This window comes from Palaemon carinicauda, chromosome 35, assembly GCF_036898095.1.
Source record: "Palaemon carinicauda isolate YSFRI2023 chromosome 35, ASM3689809v2, whole genome shotgun sequence".
Taxonomy (NCBI): domain Eukaryota; kingdom Metazoa; phylum Arthropoda; class Malacostraca; order Decapoda; family Palaemonidae; genus Palaemon; species Palaemon carinicauda.
In genome coordinates, this window is record NC_090759.1 from 75503895 (window position 1) to 75525146 (window position 21252).

The 21252-nt window shown below is 38.7% G+C and overlaps 1 long non-coding RNA gene across 1 annotated transcript; it reads right to left on the reverse strand.

Annotated features, from left to right (window-relative positions):
• Nucleotides 1-1782: 1782 nt before the first annotated feature.
• Nucleotides 1783-19488, reverse strand: LOC137627554 (uncharacterized). The gene is made up of 3 exons (XR_011041191.1): nt 19423-19488; nt 7445-7664; nt 1783-3382 (listed from the first exon to the last, which is right to left on the reverse strand). It is a non-coding gene; the product is annotated as an uncharacterized lncRNA (long non-coding RNA).
• Between the last annotated feature and the right edge of the window lie 1764 nt (nt 19489-21252).

Below are 21252 nucleotides of genomic sequence, written 5' to 3' on the forward strand. Positions count from 1 at the left end.
TAAATGACAGAAATTTCTCAGCAGCAAGACAATGTGAACCAAGAACCCATGATGACAATTATAAAAATTCCCCTTGCCTCTAATGCTGTTTGAAATATGAAATAACATGAATGCATATATGCTCAACGTTGACATAATTGATGCCTTCCTACCATCCATTAATTTCAGCAGTGGCCTGGATAGAACTAACAGCGATTGCAATTAATATCAGATGACAATGGTGCAATTTGATGTCCAGATTGGGAATGAACATGTGACCAAGAATGTAAGTGAAGAGATGAAAAAAAATAACTGAAACAGTCCATAGAAGGAAGACTGCTAAAAATGTCACGTCCGGAGAGGATCCCCTTGCTTAGCCTATCTTACCAATTGAACTGACAGAGTACAGTAAAGTATTGGGGGCGTCTTAATTAGTAGAGAAATTCAAGAGAAACTAAAAAGTCAGTATAGAAACTTATTCCTTCAGATATACAATGGGCCAAAAGGGAAAAATAATCTCAGGTATACACCAGATAATAATTATCATTATTACTTGCTAAGCTACAACCCTAGTTGGAAAAACAGGATGTTATAAGCCCGGGGGCTCCAACACGAAAAATAGCCCAGTGAGGAGAGGAAACAGGAAAAATAAACTTTTAAGAACAGTAACGTTAAAAAAAAACTATAACAAAACAAGTGGAAGACAAATATGATAGAATAGAGTGCCCGAGTGTACCCTCAAGCAAGTAAACTCTAACCTAACACAGTGGAAGACCATGGTACATTAAGTGAATAGTGAATTAAGTATTTTCTTTGGCCAAAGGAAGAAAGACTACTACAAAAATTGACAACTCCTTAAGAGACTAGAGAATTCCATTTTAATTATTTTATAATTGTAACTTTAGGCCTTGACACAGTTCTGGCCAGAATACTGGTGAAATGCTTCTCTAACCTTGAGGCAGTTAAACAAGCTGGAAGATGGTGTATGTGGCAATACAGTACAGTGTTGTGATTCTTAAAGAAGTCTTTAAGCAAAAGATACTGGCACATAAGCAAGAGATACTGACACATACTATACATTACAAACTTCTATATAGCCTGTATGTAGAACATGTACCAAATATATTTAAAAAAAAAAAAAAAAAAAAAAAAAAAAACAGACTGATGATACCTGTAGCTTTTGACATACAATGGAGGTTTTATGAAAGGCATTCCAGTGGCATCAAACTTAGCTCTAATCCAAACTATAAAAATCCTATGCTTAGGGTTTAGATTAAAGTTTTTGAATGGAAGGTTTCACAATCTGGACACCATCTGTAACACAATGTGAGATTAAAGTTTTTGAATGGAAGGTTTCACAATCTGGACACTATCTGTAACACAATGCGAGATTAAAGTTTTTGAATGGAACATTTCACAATCTGGACACCATCTGTAACACAATGTGAGAGGCGCTTTACCAGTATGTTTAAGGAATGTCTCAAGGAGGCAGCTATGCGAATATAAAGCCAGGTAGATACCTCATGGAAAGTACAAGTGTGTTGTTTTTTTTTGTTTTTTTTTTAGGGGGGGGGGAATTATTAATGGCATTAAACTAGGAATGGTCCTCTACTAACAGAAGCAAGGGTCAGAAAATAACATGATAGAACATGTTTGAATAAGACAAAACTGTTTGAAAAGCTTTAGACTTCCAAGGGTGTGTCATTTTTCGTCTTACATTTTGTCTGTCTTTAATGTAGCCTATGCTCTATAACATTAGTAACCAGTTTTTGAGATGAATATTGAATGAGTTTTATACTTGGTTTTTATTGAATGGAATTCTAATCATTCATAACACCAGTGCTGTCAAGAGAATTACAATAAATATCAGATACAGTACAATAATTATTTAATTTAAAGATGACAATTTTCCAATGTCAGCAACTGGTAAATTGCCTATCAGCTCTTTGGAAACTACTGTAAAATGTGTATTCTGTACTTTTACTTCCTAACTTACAGACATGTTTTTCAATACCGCAAACCAGTTATAGATCACATGTTTTTCAATACTGAAAACCAGTTATAGAAATTTATCACAACCACGTATTATGAGGAATTATATTTTGAATATGGGAACTGTAACAATATGTGAATGTTATTTAGATTTCATAAGTAATCAGAGTATGAATATTATATGGTAAGCCGTCTAATTTTGTGAATGATATCTGTTTTTTTATGTTTGGTCACGTGTGTTCCGAATTCTCCCCCGCTCTCTTCATGTTGGCTTGTCAATGTATAACTTGTTAAATAAACTAATGTTAATTACCTTCAGATTATAAATGAGAACCTGTAACATGAACCATAATTATATACTCAAAAATAAATAGATACAGTAAAGCTTATGATTATTTTTTAACATGAAAAATGGATACAAAGTTAATTTCATGACTAATCCAAACAAGTGGGATGGGAGAGTGAACAACCCAAATTACTAAATACAAAATTATTATAAGGAAAATTGTAAGACCAACAATATAATCATGCTAGGCTGCACTGATGGCATTATTTCTCTACAAAATACAGTATGCAGAAATCATTATTAAAATGTTTGCTTGCATCCCTTCAACCATACATATACCTACTTTTCAGAGTTCTACTTTATCTGCGTTCCAACTCCCTTGCATAACATCTTGATTATTGTACAATGGAGTATTCCCACATATATACCTATGCTAAATGGCTTGCCTAGCTCAAATTTCAAGTATCCATCAACATGCTTGAAAATAATTTTATTTACTTGCTATGAAAGCAAAGTCTTTCAAATTCAGACAAAAGATATCACCCACATGGATAGTTTTTGGAATTTACGACCCTCCAAACGCTTGAGAACACCTAAGGTTAGTACAGAGCTGCAAAATGAATGACTAGGGGGAGGGGATAGAATACTATGGTGAACACCAACATGCTTCTGAAATTTTAATCTAAAGCCATTATAGAGAAAATAATAAATTTTTCTAGAGTTAAACAAATTGCAAGCATTACAATTAATCTATAATTTGCATATTGTACTTGGGTATTACTTACCAATTTAAAAATTCCACCTCCACAGAAATTAATGAAGTAAAAATTAACAACCAGGCAGTCAAATTTTCATTAATCATTTTAATTTGTTTCATACCTTTATAACCATTACCTAAAATTTACCTTCCTTTTATTTGCACGACCAACAAAACCCTTTCTTCCTATGCATCCCTCTACATAAATCAAAGGCTGTAAGTGGGAGGGATGCTCTTGGCAGACATCATCACCTATAAAAATTCCTTTGGTAGGGGCTTCCACTCTGCATCTTTAATTGGCTTGTTGGTGGGAAGAATGGTTGATTTCAGCACTGACAAAGCTGCATACCCTCTACCACATGGTTTTCCTGGAAAGAGAAAACACTTTTAGACACACAGAACATAACCTATGGATTAACAAACGCAATATCAGGCAACTTAGTTTTTCACAATCTTTTTACACAAGCAATATACAGTAGTAAGTAGACTACAATACAAGCATTTTAGTACTTATAATTATAGTGCTTGTTTATCATACTGAAAAACCGCTACTCTACAGTATACAGTACTGTATATGGTAAATTTAGTACCACACATATATACATTATAAAATTGTACACCTTGGATAACTGCAACAAAGTCTACAAGCTACCACCACATTATGAGCAGGGACAATTTATCCCTACATCAAGTTAGTACAAATTAAATATTTCATTATCCATCCACAGCTCTAACTGTCAATTTCTGCAAGTGCTAACATAGTGTACGAAACATTCCAGGAAGGGAACTGGAATGGCTATATGGAATCCTCAAATACTGTAGTCTATACAAGGGATTTTTCATATACTAGTTTATAATTTTCATAAACATGTAGGTTTAATTTTTTCTTGTTTATAATTTGCATAAACATAAAGGTTTACTCATTATCTTCGTTTCATTATTTTAAAAGTGCTTTATCCCAAATACAATTTTTGTTTTTTCCACTGCAGATATTCAGGCTTCACAATGATTCACTATGGTTTGCAACAGAAGACTGAATTTGGATTTTGTGCCATATCATTTATATTTTGGATCTTTTTGGAGTTATATTTCCTACTGTTCTTTATGGAAGTATAGCTGCTTGTTTCAAAGCATAGAATTTCTTGAATTGATGAACTTTGTAATAATTTTATGGATTTCTGTATGCTCTGCTCATATCTTACGTCATTTGTCTTATTTCAGCCGAAGCTTACATTTGATGCATGAAGTATACATACAGTATGTCAAAATTCTCATGAAAATATAAGCAAACTTTAAAGTCATTGGTATTTTTCCTAACCATACAAACCAGTCTTCTCAATGAAGTACCTGTATAACAAATTTTTTTCAAGTATTTATATTTTTCCTAACAACAGTATACAAACCCAAGTCCTTTAAATATAAAAAAACTGTAGTTATTTGTATTTTTCCTAACTTTACAAACCCGAGTCCTTTAAAATTAGGAAATTTTTCAAGTTATTTATATTTTTCCTAACTATACAAACCTGAGTCCTTTAAATATAGCACTTTTAAAGTTATTTGTATTCTTCCTAACCATACAAACCCGAGTCCTATAAATATTAAAATTTCTAAAGTTATTTGTATTTTTTATAACTATACAATCTTGAGTCCTTTAAATATAGCCATTTTTAAAATTATTTGTATTTTTCATAACTATACAAACTTAAATCCTTTAAAAATAGCAATTAATTTAAGTTATTTGTATTTTTCATAGCTATACAAACCTGAGGTTTTTTTTTAAATATTTGTATTTTTCTTAACTATACAAACCTGAGTCCTTAAAATATAACAAAATTTTCAAGTTCTTTGTATTTTTCCTAACTATACAAAACCCGGGTCCTCCAAATATAGCAATTTTTTTCAAGTTATTTGTATTTTTCATAACTAAACAATCTTGAGTCCTGTAATTAAAGCAAATTTTTAAAGTTATTTGTATTTTTCATAACTATACAAACCTTTGTCCTTTAAATATAGCCATTTTTTTAAATTATTTGTATTTTTCATAATTATACAAACCCGAGTCCTTTAAATATAATAAATTTTTAAAGTTATTTGTATTTTTCCTAACTATAAAAACCCCGGTCCTTAAAGTTGGGAGATGTTTTCTCACACTGAAACCCTATTTGAAGGTTTGTATATGTATAGGAACAAAAACCTGGTTAAACATTAAACATTGCCTTAACACAGCTACACTACACATATCACGATATCAGCATTCAACAACAAAAACACAAGTACTCATCAAGTACTCTGTATAATTTCCCATCTATATCATCAACCATTTTCTCTGAGCCTTTGAAACTTGTTGATTTACTTCAATATTGAAGTAAACTATTTTTATTCAACAAACAAATTTATATCCCAGCAAGAAAAAAATTGTGTTGCTCCATTGGATGAATGATTGTACTGTAGTGAGCATTATCTTAAGAAATGCATAAGGCAAGTTAGTGAAAAACAATATTTACAGGATGACATTGGCATCAGAAAAATACCATATGGGGGGGGGGGGGGGTGGAAATATTGCTATCAATGCACCTCAGAGTGAATGTAGGCATTACTTAATGGTCTTCAGTGTTCTTTCAGCCCATAACACTTGCTTTATATCATTCTACTTTATTTCTGTTCTCGCTGCCTTTCTTTCCATCTTACAATCAAACCTGTTTCAACTTTTACTTCATAGTACTGTATAAATCCAGGGTTTTTGCTTGATGTGCTAAAACCTTGAATGGCATGATAGACTGGAGCACTGGGTTACATAGCGCAGTATACTTTAAGTTAATAAATCCATTCATCCAATAAAATTTCTTCTGGGAGTTAGTTTGCTAAGTAAAGTGCCCATGAACTACAGTAAAAAAAAAAAAAAAAAATTCCCATGAAAGATAAAGGGGATGCATTCCACAAATCCATATATACTCATTGGATTTGTAAAAAAATTAGTAAAAAGGTAAAACCACTAAAAGAAATTAATAATAAGAGATTCTGGCACATACTGTACACTACAAACTTCTGTATAGCCTGTATATAGTTTAAAAAGGATATACTGTATGCCAGCATTACTGGAAGGTCTTTAAGAGTGTCAGGATTGAAGAACGTTCTGAATATTCAAAGAACGTGTACCAAATATAAAAAAACAATGATGATACCTGTAGTTTTGACATTGAATAGAGGTTTTATGAAAGGCATGCCAATGGCATCACACTTAAATCTAATCCAAACTATAAAAATCCTATGCTTAAGGTTTAGATAAAAGTTTTTGAATGGAAGGTTTTACAATCTGGACACCATCTGTAACACAGTGTGGACGGCAGACTAGCCAAACCAGTTAGAGCCCTAGATTGTATATATGGCCAACAAAATCCTAATCTAGAAACCTGGATAGAAGAGCTTTACCAGTATGTTTAGGGAATATGTCTCAAGGAGGCAGCTAAGCGAATATAAAGCCAAGTACATACATCATGGAAAGTACAAGTGTGTGTGTCCAATAAACTAATGTTAATTACTTTCAGCTTATCAGTGAGAACCTGTAACATGAAACAATTACAAACTCAAATCTAAACAGATACAATTAAACTTATGCAAATGGATATGAAGCTAAATTTCAAGACTGTAATCCATACAAGTGGGGTGGGCGAGTAAACTACTCAAATAACCAAATACAAAATTATTAAAAGGAAAATTGTAACACCAATAATATAATCATAGTAGGCTACACTGATGGCATTATTTCTCTATGAAATATAGTAGGCAGAAATCATTATTAAAAAGTTTGCTTGCATCCCTTCAAATATACATATACCTACTTTTCAGAGTTCTACTTTATCTGTGTTCCAACTCCCTTACATAAAATCTTGATCATTGTACAATGGAGTATTCCCACATTTACACCTATGCTAAATGGCTTGCCTAGCTCAAATTTCAAGTATTCATCAACATGCTTGAAAATAATTTTATTTACTTGCTATGAAAGCAAAGTCTTTCAAATTCAGACAAAAGACACCACATGGATAGTTTTGGGAATTTACAATCCTCCAAACGCTTGAGAACAGCTAAGGTTACTACAGAGCTGCAAAATGATTGACTAGGGGGAGGGGATAGAATACTATGTTGAACACCAACAATTTCTTTATGGTTATTTTTTACACTAGAGCATGCTTCTGAAATTTTAATCTAAAGCCATTATAGAGAAAGTAATAAATTTTTCTAGAGTTAACAAATTACAAACATTACAATTAATCTATAATTTGCATTTTGTACTTGGGTATTACTTACCGATTTAAAAATTCCACCTCCACTGAAATTAATGAAGTAAAAATTAACATAACCAGGCAGCCAAATATTCATTAATCATTATAATTTGTTCCATACCTTTATAACCATTACCAAAAATTTACCTTCCTTTCATTTGCACGAGCAACAAAACCCTTTCTTCCTATGCATCCATCTACATAAATCAAAGGCTGTAAGTGAGAGGGATGCTCTTGGCAGACATCATCACCTATAAAAATTCCTTTGGTGGGGGCTTCCACTCTGCATCTTTAATTGGCTTGTTGGTGGGAAGAATGGTTGATTTCAGCACTGACATAACTGCATACCCTCTACCACATGGTTTTCCTGGAAAGAGAAAACACTTCAAACACGCAGAACATAACTCATGGATTAACAAAAACAATATCAGGCAATTTAAATATAAGTTTCCACAATCATTTTACACAAGCAATATACTAAGTAGACTACGATACAAGCACTTTAGTACTGATAATTCTAGTGCTTGTTTATCATACTGAAAAATCGCTACTCTACAGTATACAGTACAGTATATGGTAAATGTAGTACCACACATACACATTATAAAGTTGTACACCTTGGATAACTGCAACAAAGTCTAAAAGCTACCACCACATTATAATCAGGGACAATTTACCCCTGTATCAAGTTAGTACAACTTAAATATTTTAATTATCCATCCACAGCTCTAACTTTCAATTTCTGCAAGTGCTAACATAGTGTACTAAACATTCCAGGAAGGGAAGTGAAATGGGTATATGGAATCCTCAAGTACTGTAGTCTTTACAAGGGATTTTTCATATATTAGTTTATAATTTGCATAAACATGTAGGTTTAATTTTTTCTTGTTTATAATTTGAATAACATAAAGGTGTACTCTTTATCTTCGTTTTACTATTTTAAAAGAGTTTTATCATAGATACAATCTAGTTTTCCACAATAGATATTCAGGCTTCACAATGTTCCACTATGGTTTGCAACATTAGACTCAATTTGTGGTTTGTGTCATTATCACTTATTTCAGCCAAAGCTTACATTTGATGCATTAAGTATACATACACTAAGTCATAATTCTCATGAAAATATAAGCAAACTCTGAAGTCATTGGTATTTTTCCTGACCATACAAACCTGATGTCTTTAAATATAATAAATTTCTTTAAAAGTAATTTGTATTTTTCCTAACTATACCAACCCGAGTCCTTTAAAAATAGGAAATTTTTTAAGTTATTTATATTTTTCATAACTATACAAACCTGAGTCCTTTAGATATAGCAGTTTTAAAGTTTTTTGTATTTTTCCTAACTATACAAACCCGAGTCCTTTAAACAAAATTGTGTAAAAGTTATTTGTATTTTTCCTAACTATAGAAACTCGGGGCCTTTAAATACAAAATTTTAAAAAAGTTATTTGTATTTTTCCTAAACTATACAAACATGACAAATTCGGAGATAATTTGTATTTTTCCTAACCATACAAACCTTAGCTATTTACATTGGGTTTAATTTTCGGCGTAGCTGAAATTGACGAGCCAATAGATTTTAACGAGGGTTAACTACCCCTGCGCTAGTTAGCGGGGGTAGGGGAAGCGCAAGCTACCCCTCCCCCCCCCTCCCCCACACACCTGTGATTTGCTTCACTTCACTTAGAGGTAGGACTTGACTTGGGGGACAGGGCTGGCGGGCAAATATGTGTAAATAGCTAAGGTTTGTATGGTTAGGAAAAATACAAATTATCTCCAAATTTGTCATTTGTTCCGTAACCGAAATACAAACCACGCTATTTACAATGGGTGACTTACCCCTTAGGAAGGGTGGAAAGTCCCCAGCCTTACTCACTTTGGCTTTACCCGGGGACTCTGACTCCAAGTGAGTATCACTCGAGAAAGGGAGTCCCTGCACCTCACAAGTTCCTTGCTTCGCAAGGAACGTGTCTCCTACATAAGTTGTGTGTGGAGGAAAGAGCGTGACTCGTCCTATGAAGTTGACCTTGAGACCTTTAGATAGGAATCCAGGATAGGACGTTCCCAATACCACCTCGTCAGAGTATGGGGGACGCGACAAAATTAAGCTTAATACTAGGAACACAAGGAAGCATGGTTTACCTGCAGAGGTTGAGGTCAGCTATGCAGAGACCAGGATGCTGCTTCCCCAAGAGAGGGGAGGATGAAGAAAGAAGTAAGGGTCAGACATACTCTTTCATTCACGTAGACTAAAACCGGGTAACAACGCCCTCAACCTACTGCTACTTGTCCATAAAGGAGCCCGAGGTTAGAACAGCTGTTGTGCAGCAACCACAGGGACGATAGAAAAAGTATCGAGGCTCCTGTGGGTCACGTCCTGCAGGTAGTGGGTTGTGAAGGTCGTCTGACGCTTCCAGACCCCAGCTTGAAGTACCTGCGTCACAGAGAAGTTTCTCTTGAAGGCCAGGTACGTAGCGATGCCCCTGACGTCGTGTGCCCTAGGGCGACGTGACGGAGGAGGGTCCGGATTCAAGGCGTGATGGATAACCCTTCGAATCCAAGCCGAGATGGTGTTCTTGGTGACCCTCCTCTTTGTCCTGCCTCTGCTAACAAACATAGCTTGCACCTGAGGATGAACTGCAGCTGTTCTCTTCACGTAACATAACATCTCAGACTCCTCACTGGACATAGTAGCAGCTGGTCTGGGTCGCTTGTTACAGAACGGAGACTCGCGACCCTGAAAGAGTCGAACCGTGGGTCCAGCACTCCAGGGTTCTGAGTCTTGGCAACAAACTCAGGGACGAACCTGAACGTTACCTCCCCCCATCCCCTTGAATGGGCGACGTCGTACGAGAGACCATGAAGTTCACTAACACGCTTGGCAGAGGCCAAAGCGAGCAGGAAAGCCGTCTTCCAAGACAGGTGGCGATCAGAGGCCTGGCGTAATAGTTCGAAATGAGGTCTCTTAAGAGCTCTGAGGACCCGAACCACGTTCCAAGGAGGATTTCTCACTTCCGACTGAGGGCAGGTAAGCTCATAGCTACGTATGAGTAAAGAGAGTTCCACTCCTTTCAGCCTAAAAGCCAAGCTTAAGGCTGAGCGATAGCCTTTCACCGCTGAGACCGAAAGGTGCATTTCCTCCCACAAATAGACGAGAAACTCCGCTATTGCTGGAATAGTGGCATCGAGTGGAGAGATACCCCTCCCTCTGAGGACTTTCGCAGGTGCCGAGACATCCTCTCTGCAACCTGTTGCGAAAAGCCTCTCTCCATGAGGAGATGCTGGACAGTCTCCAGGCGTGAAGCCGAAGCGATGCTACGGCTCTGTGGAAGATGTTGCAATGTGGTCGTTTGAGTAGCTCGTGTCATGGGGGAAGTTCTTTCGGGAGCTCCGTCAGGAGCTGCAGAAGGTCCGGGAACCATTCCGCGTGATTCCACAGCGGAGCTATCAGAGTTATCGACAAGTTGACCGATAGTCTGGTCCTGTTGAGCACCCTTTTCATCAGACAGAATGGTGGGAAGACATACACGTCGATGTTGTCCCACCGTTGTTGGAAAGCATCTTGCCAGAGTGCCTTGGGGTCCGGGACTGGGGAGCAGTACAGGGGCAGTTTGAAATTCAAAGCTGTCGCGAACAGATCCACAGTCGGGGAACCCCACAAAGCCAGGCCTTTGTTGGCTATCTGAGGATCCAAAGACCACTCGGTATTCACTACCTGCAAAGCCCTGCTCAGACTGTCGGCGAGCACATTCCTCTTGCCAGGAATGAAGCGAGCTGATAGTGTTATCGAGTGGACTTAGGTCCACCTCAGAATCTCTACTGCAAGATGGGATAGCTGCTGCGAAAAAGTACCTCCCTGCTTGTTGATATAAGCCACTACCGTGGTGTTGTCGCTCATCACCACCACGGAGTGACCCGCCAGTGTCCGTTGGAACTGTTGAAGAGTCAGGAAAACAGCCTTCATTTCTAGCAGGTTGATGTGCAGGTACTTTTCTGATTCTGACCAAAGGCCTGAGGTCCTTTGGTTCAGAATGTGCGCTCCCCACCCTTCTTTTGACGCGTCCGGAAACAGTGTCAATTCCGGGGGGAGGATGAGAAGATCCACTCCCTTTCGCAGGTTCTCGTCGACCAGCCACCACCGCAGGTCCGCCTGTTCCGAAGGTCCTATAGGGACCAGGAAGTCAGGGGAATCGGATCCTTGATTCCACCGGGACTTGAGTCGCCACTGCAGGGATCTCATCCTGAGACGGCCGTTTGGAACCAGACGAGCCAGGGAGGACAGGTGACCTAAGAGACGCAACCACGATTGGGCAGGAAGCTCTTCTCGCCTGAGGAAGGGTTCCGCCACCCTCCTCAGCCTTGCTATCCTGTCGTCTGATGGAAAGGCTTTGTGGAGATTGGTGTCTAACAACATGCCTAGATAAACCAGTCGTTGGGACGGCTGCAGAGAGGACTTCTCGAGATTTACAGTGAACCCTCGTTTATCGCGGTAGATAGGTTCCAGACGCGGGCGCGATAGGTGAAAACCCGCGAAGTAGTGACATCATATTTACCTATTTATTTAACATGTATATTCGGACTTTAAAAACCTTCCCTTGTACGTAGTACTGTTAACAAACCACCCTTTAATGTACAGAACACTTAATGCATGTACTACAGCACCCTAAACTAAAACAGGCACAAATATTAAAGGCGATTTTATATCATGCATTTCCTAAACACCTAAAAAGCACGATAAAAAATGGCAACCAATGTTTTGTTTACGTTCATCTCTGATCATAATGAAGAAACAAACTCATTTAGTGTACACATATATGTATAGGTTAGTTTTTGCATCGATTATATTGATTATACAGTACTGTATGTTGATTTTTTTATTACCAATGTTTTAGTTTACGTATTTTTCTTAGGACTTCCAAATGAAATGTTTTTCTTTATGACGCCGCCTGAAACGACGGCGTCATAAAGTACTGTACGCTCAGTAAACAACCACGCTCAGAACAAACAAGGCATTTAACGCGCATGATGATAGTGATAAATAATGATACAGTACAGTATTTACAGTAAAAGCATTTACAAAATATGTTACCTTACAAATATAATTTACCGTATCTATATAAAATCATACAGTACTGTACAGCACATACAGTATTGTACGTAGCAAAGCAGGAAAACAATTTACGAGAGAGAGAGAGAGAGAGAGAGAGAGAGAGAGAGAGAGAGAGAGAGAGAGAGAGAGAGAGAGAGAGATTGTTTTACGTACATACAGTAAATGTAAATTTTAAACATAAAAAATCAATTTACGAGAGAGAGCGAGAGAGAGAGAGAGAGAGAGAGAGAGAGAGAGAGAGAGAGAGAGAGAGAGAGAGAGAGAGAGAGAGAGAGAGAGAGATTGTTTTACGTACGTAAATGTAAATTAAAAAAAAAAAAAATATGATAGGTTACAACATGTAGACTTTTAAAACCTTCCCTTTAACTTAATGCATACAGTACGTACAGTACTAAACTATAAAACAGGCACAAATACAGTTTTAGAATGTACAGTAAGAATATTAAAGTAAAAAATAAAGATTGTTACTGTACTCACCACGAAAGAAGTTGAAGAAAAACTTGAATGATGATGGCGATGAATTTGCTGCACAGTAGAAATGATGATGATGAAGCTGATGATGTGTTCTACTGTGCAGCCAGGTAGTATTTTACGTCTCTTCAGACGGAGGTGTCTTTTCCTGGGACACCTCTTCAACTTCTTCCTGGGAAACTTCTTCAATTTCTTCCGAAGGCGTACTAGCAGGAGGAACTGGCTCTTTTTTGCGAGGCTGGAAGAACATTGTGATCGGAAGTTGTTGCCGCTGCTTCTTTTTTCGATCCAAGAGCATTTTGTAGGGAGTCATGTCTTCATCGATCTTGTTGCAGAATTGCATCGAGCGAACCATATCCTCGTCCCACTCTTGCAACATTTCTTTCAACTCCTTCGCATGGTTGCAGGCCTTGGCAAGCCGTTCTAATGTTAAGCCCGTTTCTTCGACATTTTCTTGGGTCTCTTCCTGGGTTTCACTCTCTTCTTCGCTTGCCGATTTCGTCAGGTCTTCGAGGTCTGCGTCAGTTAGGGGCTGGGAATGGCAGTCCAACAACTCGTCGACGTCTTCAGTCGTCATGTCGCCAAACCCGTCACCTCCAATTATGGCAGCCAACTGCACAGATTTGCGTATTGCAGAGTGTTGGATTTCCGACGGAGTACTGTAAATCCCTTGTCGTCGTAAACAATATCGGGCCACAACTTCTTCCAGCTCGCATTCACGGTTGCAGGTTTCATCTCTTGAAGTGCCTTCTGAATATTCTGCAGGCACGTGGCTATGGTGTACTGCCGCCAGTACGCCTTCAAGTTAAAATCTTCATCCTCATCATCTTGGGCAGCATCCACACACGCAACGAGGTCCGCCAAGGTGTTCTTCGTGTAGAGGGCCTTGAACGCCCTGATAACCCCCTGGTCCATCGGTTGAATTAATGACGTGGTGTTGGGTGGCAGGAACTCAACCTGAATGCCCTCATGCGACAGGTCAGTTGCGTGTCCACCAGCGTTATCCATAAGGAGAAGGATCTTGAATGGCAAGCCCTTCTCTAAGAGATATTTGCTGACTTGCGGGATAAAACACTGATGGAACCAGTTGGAGGTCAGCATCTTCGTAATCCATGCTTTTTGATTATGCATCCAGTACACGGGAAGGAGATTCTTATTTTTATTTTTCAAAGCGCGAGGATTTTTCGACTTATAAATAAGCCCCGGCTTTAGCAAAAATCCAGCAGCATTGCCACACATCACGAGGGTAACGCGATCCTTGAATGCTTTAAAGCCAGAGGCTTTGGCTTCCTCTTTGAACAGGAAAGTTTGCGACGGCATTCTCTTCCAAAACAAGCCGGTCTCATCCATATTAAAGACTTGTTCCGGCTTGTATCCACCTACGGCGATAATATTCTTGAACGTCTGGTTCACGTAAGTTTCAGCAGCGGCAGTGTCAGCGGAAGCAGACTCCCCATGCAGGGAAACGCTTTTCAGGGCGAAGCGTTTCTGAAACTTCGCGAACCATCCTTTGCTGGCGGAAAAACGTTTCTGAGGCTGGGAATCAGTGGATGTCCCTGGTTGAGGATCATCTGCATCATCATCATCTTCAGGATGGTTGCCGTCGTCGTCTTTAGGTTCCTTTGCAGCAAAATTCTCATATAAGCTCAAAGCCTTTGTTTGGATGGTGTTCGTATCCAACGCTATGTTCTTCTTCCGGCAGTCGGCAATCCACACAGCTAAAGCACCTTCCATGCGTACGATCGTTTTATTACGCGTTGTAACGACTCGCTTCGCTGATCTGCTAAAGGTGATTGCAGCCGTCTTTCTAATGTTCGCCTCGTCCTTCTTGATATAGCGAACAGTAGATTCGTTGATGCCAAAATGGCGGCCAGCGGCCGCGTAACTTCTACCATCTTTTAACATGTCGAGAAGCGTAACCTTCTCAGCTATCGTCATCATCCTTCGGTGGCGTTTAGGCTCACTACCAGCCTTAAGAGAAGCAGAACGCTTGGGAGCCATTACAGTAGGATTTAACAAAAAGTTCAACTTAAAAAAGTCGCACACAGCACAGATTCACAAACTTAAGAACGTCTACTCAGCGATACGCGGTAAGAGAAAGTGGACGATCCAGCCCCGCGAGAACCTAGATGCTGCGGGTAGGAGATGATGGCAAAACACCAATCACAGGCTAGATAACAAAACTTGAGTTCTGATTCGTCATCTATCAGCGCTTGAACCAATCACAACCCGTCTTACAGTACTATGATGCGTAGGTTACCAACTCATAGAAGATGCCCCGCGCATACCGAACGTACGTAGATTAATAATACCGTAATAATAATAAATAATGATAATAATACAGTACAGTACTGTAATAATAATAATAATGATAATAATAATAACAATAATAATTTTATTAACAACAACAACAATAATAATAATAATAACAATAATAATAATACAGCTTTACGTACGCTATTTTACGCTTTTGTTGTAGGATGTGTGTGTCTCTCTCTCTCTCTCTATCTCTCTCTCTCGTACGCTTATTCGAAATGTGATTTTTGCAACAAAGAATATTATTGGATGCAGTACTGTACTACGTACGTATACATACAAAAGATTCATGGAAAAGAAGCACATCCATTACATTTGTAGTACTGTACGTACAGTAGTAGTCAACAGCAGCCTTACTGTACACCATTCTAATACGTATTGTATGACTGCATCTGATTTGCGTTTCATGTTCGATTTAATTTTACTACGTACTGTATACAGTACATTATCGTATGATCACATTCTTTTTTCGTGTTTAATTTCTTTCTGTGCTGAATTATATATCATATGTAATGCAATGAACAATCAGTAAGAGCAGATATTACTAATTACAGTATTAATGGAATTACAGGTAACAAAATATCGTATTTGGTTGTCTTCAGATTTCGCGGTATTTTCGAATTTTCCAGAAAATCCGCGATATGTATATATATATGGGTTATGGAAAAACCCCGCGAAGTGGGGAATCCGCGATTGTCGAACCGCGAAGTAGCGAGGGTTCACTGTACTACGATCCCCAGATCCTGGCAAAGTCCCAGAAGCCTGTCTCGGTGTCGAAGAAGGGCCGACTCCGAGTCTGCTAGGATCAGCCAGTCGTTCAGATAACGGAGGAGACGGATGCCGTTCCTGTGCGCCCACGACGAAATCAGGGTAAACACTCTGGTGAACACCTGAGGTGCTGTGGAAAGACCGAAGCACAGTACCTTGAACTGGTAGGTCTTGCTGTCTAGGCAGAATCTCAAGTACTTCCTGGAAGACGGATGGATTGGGATCTGGAAGTACGCGTCCTTCAGATCCAGTGTGCACATGAAGTCTTGTGGTCTCACCGCAAGTCTGACCGTGTCCGCTGTCTCCATGATGAACGGAGTTTGCTTGACAAACTTGTCCAGAGCTGAGAGGTCGATGACGGGTCTCCAGCCTCCAGACGCCTTCTTTACAAGAAAGAGTCGACTGAAGAAGCCTGGGGAGCCGTCAACGACCTCCTGGAGAGCATCCTTCTTGAGCATGGTCTCGACTTCTGCCCGAAGGGCTAGCCCCTTTACCGATCCCATGGCATAGGAGCTCGACGACACTGGATTCACTGTCAGGGGAGGTTGAGATGTCGTGAATTGGATGCGATACCCTTGGCCAATCACGGAGACCGTCCAAGCATTGGCCCCATGTTGCTTACACCTGTGCACGCAACTTTGAAGGCATCCCCCCACAGGTGGACACGCGGGGGGACTGCCACTCCTAGCGCTTGCGGCCGCGGCCGCTCCCTCTAGGAGTCTTGCCTCCCCTGGAGGACTTACCGCCCCTCTTGTCCTTGGCAGGAAAGGGGTGGGGCTTAGACACCACTTTCTTAGCTGCCGGCGCCTGCTTCGGTGTCTTGCGAGGCTATTGCTGATGTTGCTGTGGAGCTGGAGGCTTGTAGGGCCGAGGTGCAAGGGCCCTTTGGAGGAGGGAGTCCTGACTCGACTTCCTCCACCTCTCAGCTGTACGTTCCATGTCCTGGGGCTCAAACAAATTCCCCCCGAGGAGGGAGGCGAGTCTGAGCCTGTTGACGTCCACGGCGGGGACCTTCGGATGGATCTTCTCGGTCACCGCATCACGACGCTTGAGCACCGAGTTGGCCCACAGGTTGGTAACCTGATGCGCCAGGAACTCGATGGAGCGAGTGCCCGAGAGGAGGAAGGTCTCCAAGGCCTTCCTATTGCTCTCCTTAGACAGATCCTCAGAGCGCAAAAGGATGCCCAGAGAACTTAGCCAGACATCCAGCCACGAAGTGGCCTGCATGGCGCACTTCGCGACCTTCTCATGGCTTAGAATCTCCGACGCCGAGAGAGTACAGTAAAGTATTGAGGGTGTCCTAATTAGTAGATAAATTCAAGAGAAACTAAGAGGTCAGTATAGAAAGTATTATTCCTTCAGATATACAATGGGTCAAAAGGGAAAAACAATCTCAGGTAGGCACCAGATAATTATTATTATTACTTGCTAAGCTACAACCCTTGTTGGAAAAGCGGGATGCTATAGGCCCGGTGGCTCCAACAGAAAAAATTGCCCAATGAGGAAAGGAAACATGAAAAATAAACTATTTTAAGAACGGTAACATTAAAATAAATATTTCCTATAAACACTATAACAAAACTAGTGGAAGACAAATATGATAGAGTGCCTGAGTGTACCCTCAAGCAAGTAAACTGTGACCATGGTACATTATGTTAATAGTGAATTAAGGATTTTCTTTGGCCAAAGAAAGAAAGACACTACTACAAAAATTGACAACTCCTTAAAAGACTAGAGACTTGCCACCCTAGCAGTACCAGCCGAACTCAGTTGAGTCCCTCGTCAGGCTGGGAAGAACGTAGAGAGGAGATGTCCCCTTTTATGTTTCATTTGTTTGATGTCTGCTACCCCCCAAAATTGGGAAAGTGCCTTGGTATATGTATGTATAATTGTAACTTTAGGCCTTAACACATTTCTGGCCAAAATACTGGTGAAATGCTTCTCTACCTTGAGCCAGTTAAACAAGCTGGGATATGGTGTATGTGGCAATACAGTAGTGTTGTGATTCTTAAAGAAGTCCTCCTGTGATTTATAAAGAAGTCTAAGCAAGAGATTCTGGCACATACTGTACACTACAAACTTCTGTATAGCCTGTATATAGTTTATAAAGGATATACTGTATGCCAGCATTACTGGAAGGTCTTAAGAGGGTCAGGATTGAAGAACGTTCTGAATATTCAAAGAACGTGTACCAAATATAAAAAACAAAGACTGATGATACCTGTAGTTTTGACATTCAATAGAGGTTTTATGACAGGCATTCCAATGGCATCACACTTAAAATCTAATCCAAACTATAAAAATCCTATGCTTAAGGTTTAGATAAAAGTTTTTGAATGGAAGGTTTTACAATCCGGACACCATCTGTAACACAGTGTGGACGGCAGACTAGCCAAACCAGGAAGAGCCCTAGATTGTATACATGGCCAACAAAATCCTAATCTAGAAACCTGGATAGAAGAGGTTTACCAGTATGTTTAGATGAATATGTCTCAAGGAGGCAGCTATGCGAATATAAAGCCAAGTAGATACATCATGGAAAGTACAAGTGTGTGTGTCCAATAAACTAATGTTAATTACTTTCAGCTTATCAGTGAGAACCTGTAACATGAAACAATTATAAACTCAAATCTAAATAGATACAATTAAACTTATGCAAATGGATATGAAGCTAAATTTCAAGACTGTAATCCATTCAAGTGGGCTGGGCGAGTAAACTACTCAAATAACTAAATACAAAATTATAAGACCAATAATATAATCAAAGTAGGCTGCACTGATGGCATTATTTCTCAATAAAATATAGTATGCAGAAATCATTATCAAAAAGTTTGCTTGCATCCCTTCAACCATACATATACCTACTTTTCAGAGTTCTACTTTATCTGTATTCCAACTCCCTTGCATAACATCTTGATCATTGTACAATGGAGTATTCCCACATTTACACCTATGCTAAATGGCTTGCCTAGCTCAAATTTTAAGTATCCATCAACATGCTTGAAAATACATTTTATTAACTTGCAAATATGAAAATAAAGTCTTTCCACTTCAGACAAAAGAATACATGGATAGTTCTTTGGAATTTACAATCCTCCAAAAGCCTGAGAACAGCTAAGCTTAATCCAGAGCTGCAAAATGATGGACTAGGGGGGAAGATAGAATACTACGTTGAAAACCAACAATTTCTTTATGGTTATTTTTACACTAGTGCATGCTTCTGCAATTATAATCTAAAGCCATTATAGAGAAAGTAATATATTTTTCTAGAGTTAAACAAATTGCAAGCATTACAATTAATCTACAATTCCGTATATTGTACTTGAGTATTACTTACCAATTTAAAAATTCCACCTCCACTGAAATTAATGTAGTAAAAATTAACATAACCAGGCAGCCAAATATTTATTAATCATTCCAATTTGTTTCATACCTTTATAACCATTACTTAAAATTTACCTTCCTTTCATTTGCACGAGCAACAAAACCCTTTCTTCCTATGCATCCATCTACATAAATCAAAGGGAGGGATGCTCTTGGCAGACATCATCACCTATAAAAATTCCTTTGGTGGGGCTTCCACTTTGCATCTATAATTAGCTTGTTGGTGGGAAGAATTGTTGATTTCAGCACTGACATAGCTGCATACCCTCTACCACATGGTTTTCCTGGAAAGAGAAAACACTTTAGACACACAGAACATAACTTATGGATTAACAAACACAATATCAGGCAACTTAGTTTTTCACGATGTTTCTACACAAGCAATATACAGTATTAATTAGACTACAATACAAGCATTTTAGTACTGAAAATTTTAGTGCGTGTTAATCATACTGAATAACAGCTACTCTACAGTATATTGTACTGTATACAGTAAATGTAGTACCACACATATATACATTATAAAATTGTACACCTTGGATAACTGCAACAAAGTCTACAAGCTACCACCACATTATGAGCAGGGACAATTTATCCCTACATCAAGTTAGTACAAATTAAATATTTCATTATCCATCCACAGCTCTAACTGTCAATTTCTGCAAGTGCTAACATAGTGTACTAAACATTCCAGTTAGGGAACTGAAATGGCTATATGGAATCCTCAAATAGTCTATACAAGGGATTTTTCATATATTAGTTTATAATTTACATAAACATGTAGGTTTAATTTTTTCTTGTTTATAATTTGCATAAATATAAAGGTTTACTCATTATCTTCGTTTCACTATTTCAAAAGTGCTTTATCCCAAATACAATTTTTGTTTTTCCACTGCAGATATTCAGGCTTCACAATGTTCCACTATGGTTTGCAACATTAGACTCAATTTGCAGTTTATGTCATTATCACTTATGTTTTGGATCTTTTTAGAGTTATATTTCCTACTGTATTTTAAGGAAGTTGAGAGAATGTTGAGAAAATGGAAAATGGCTGTCTGCTAAAGAAGGTGATGAATGCAAGAGTTGATGGGAGAAGTACAAGAGGAAGGCCAAGGTTTGGGTAGATGGATGGAGTGAAGGAAGCTCTGGGTGATAGGAGGATAGATGTGAGAGAGGCAAGAGAGCCTGCTAGAAATAGGAATGAAAGGCGAGCGATTGTGACGCAGTTCCGGTAGGCCCTGCTGCTTCCTCCGATGCCTTAGATGACCGCGGGGGTAGCAGCAGTAGGGGATTCAGCATTATGAAGCTTCATCTGTGGTGGATAATATGGGAGGGTGGGCTGTGGCACCCTAGCAGTACCAGCTGAACTCGGTTGAGTCCCTTGTTAGGCTGGGAGGAATGTAGAGAGTTGAGGTCGCCTTTTTTGTTTTGTTTCATTTGTTGATGTCGGCTACCCCCCCCAAAAATTGGGGGAAGTGCCTTGGTATATGTATGTATGTAGATACAACTTCCTGATTTGGTGAACATTGTATTAATTCTCTAGATTTTTGTATGCTCTGCTCATATCTTGTCATTTGTCTTATTTCAGCCGAAGCTTACATTTGGTGCATATGACATACTGTCTGTATACTAGACAGTATGTCATAATTCTCATGATAATATAAGCAAACTCTGAAGTCATTGGTATTTTTCTTGAACATACAAACCTGATGTCTTTAAATATAATAAATTTCTTTAAAAGTAATTTGTATTTTTCCTAACTATACAAACCAGTCTTTTCAATAAAGTACCTGTATCACAAATTTTTTTTAAAGTATTTGTATTTTTCCTAACAACAGTATACAAACCCATGTCCTTTAAATATGAAAAAAAAAAAACTGTAGTTATTTGTATTTTTCCTAACTA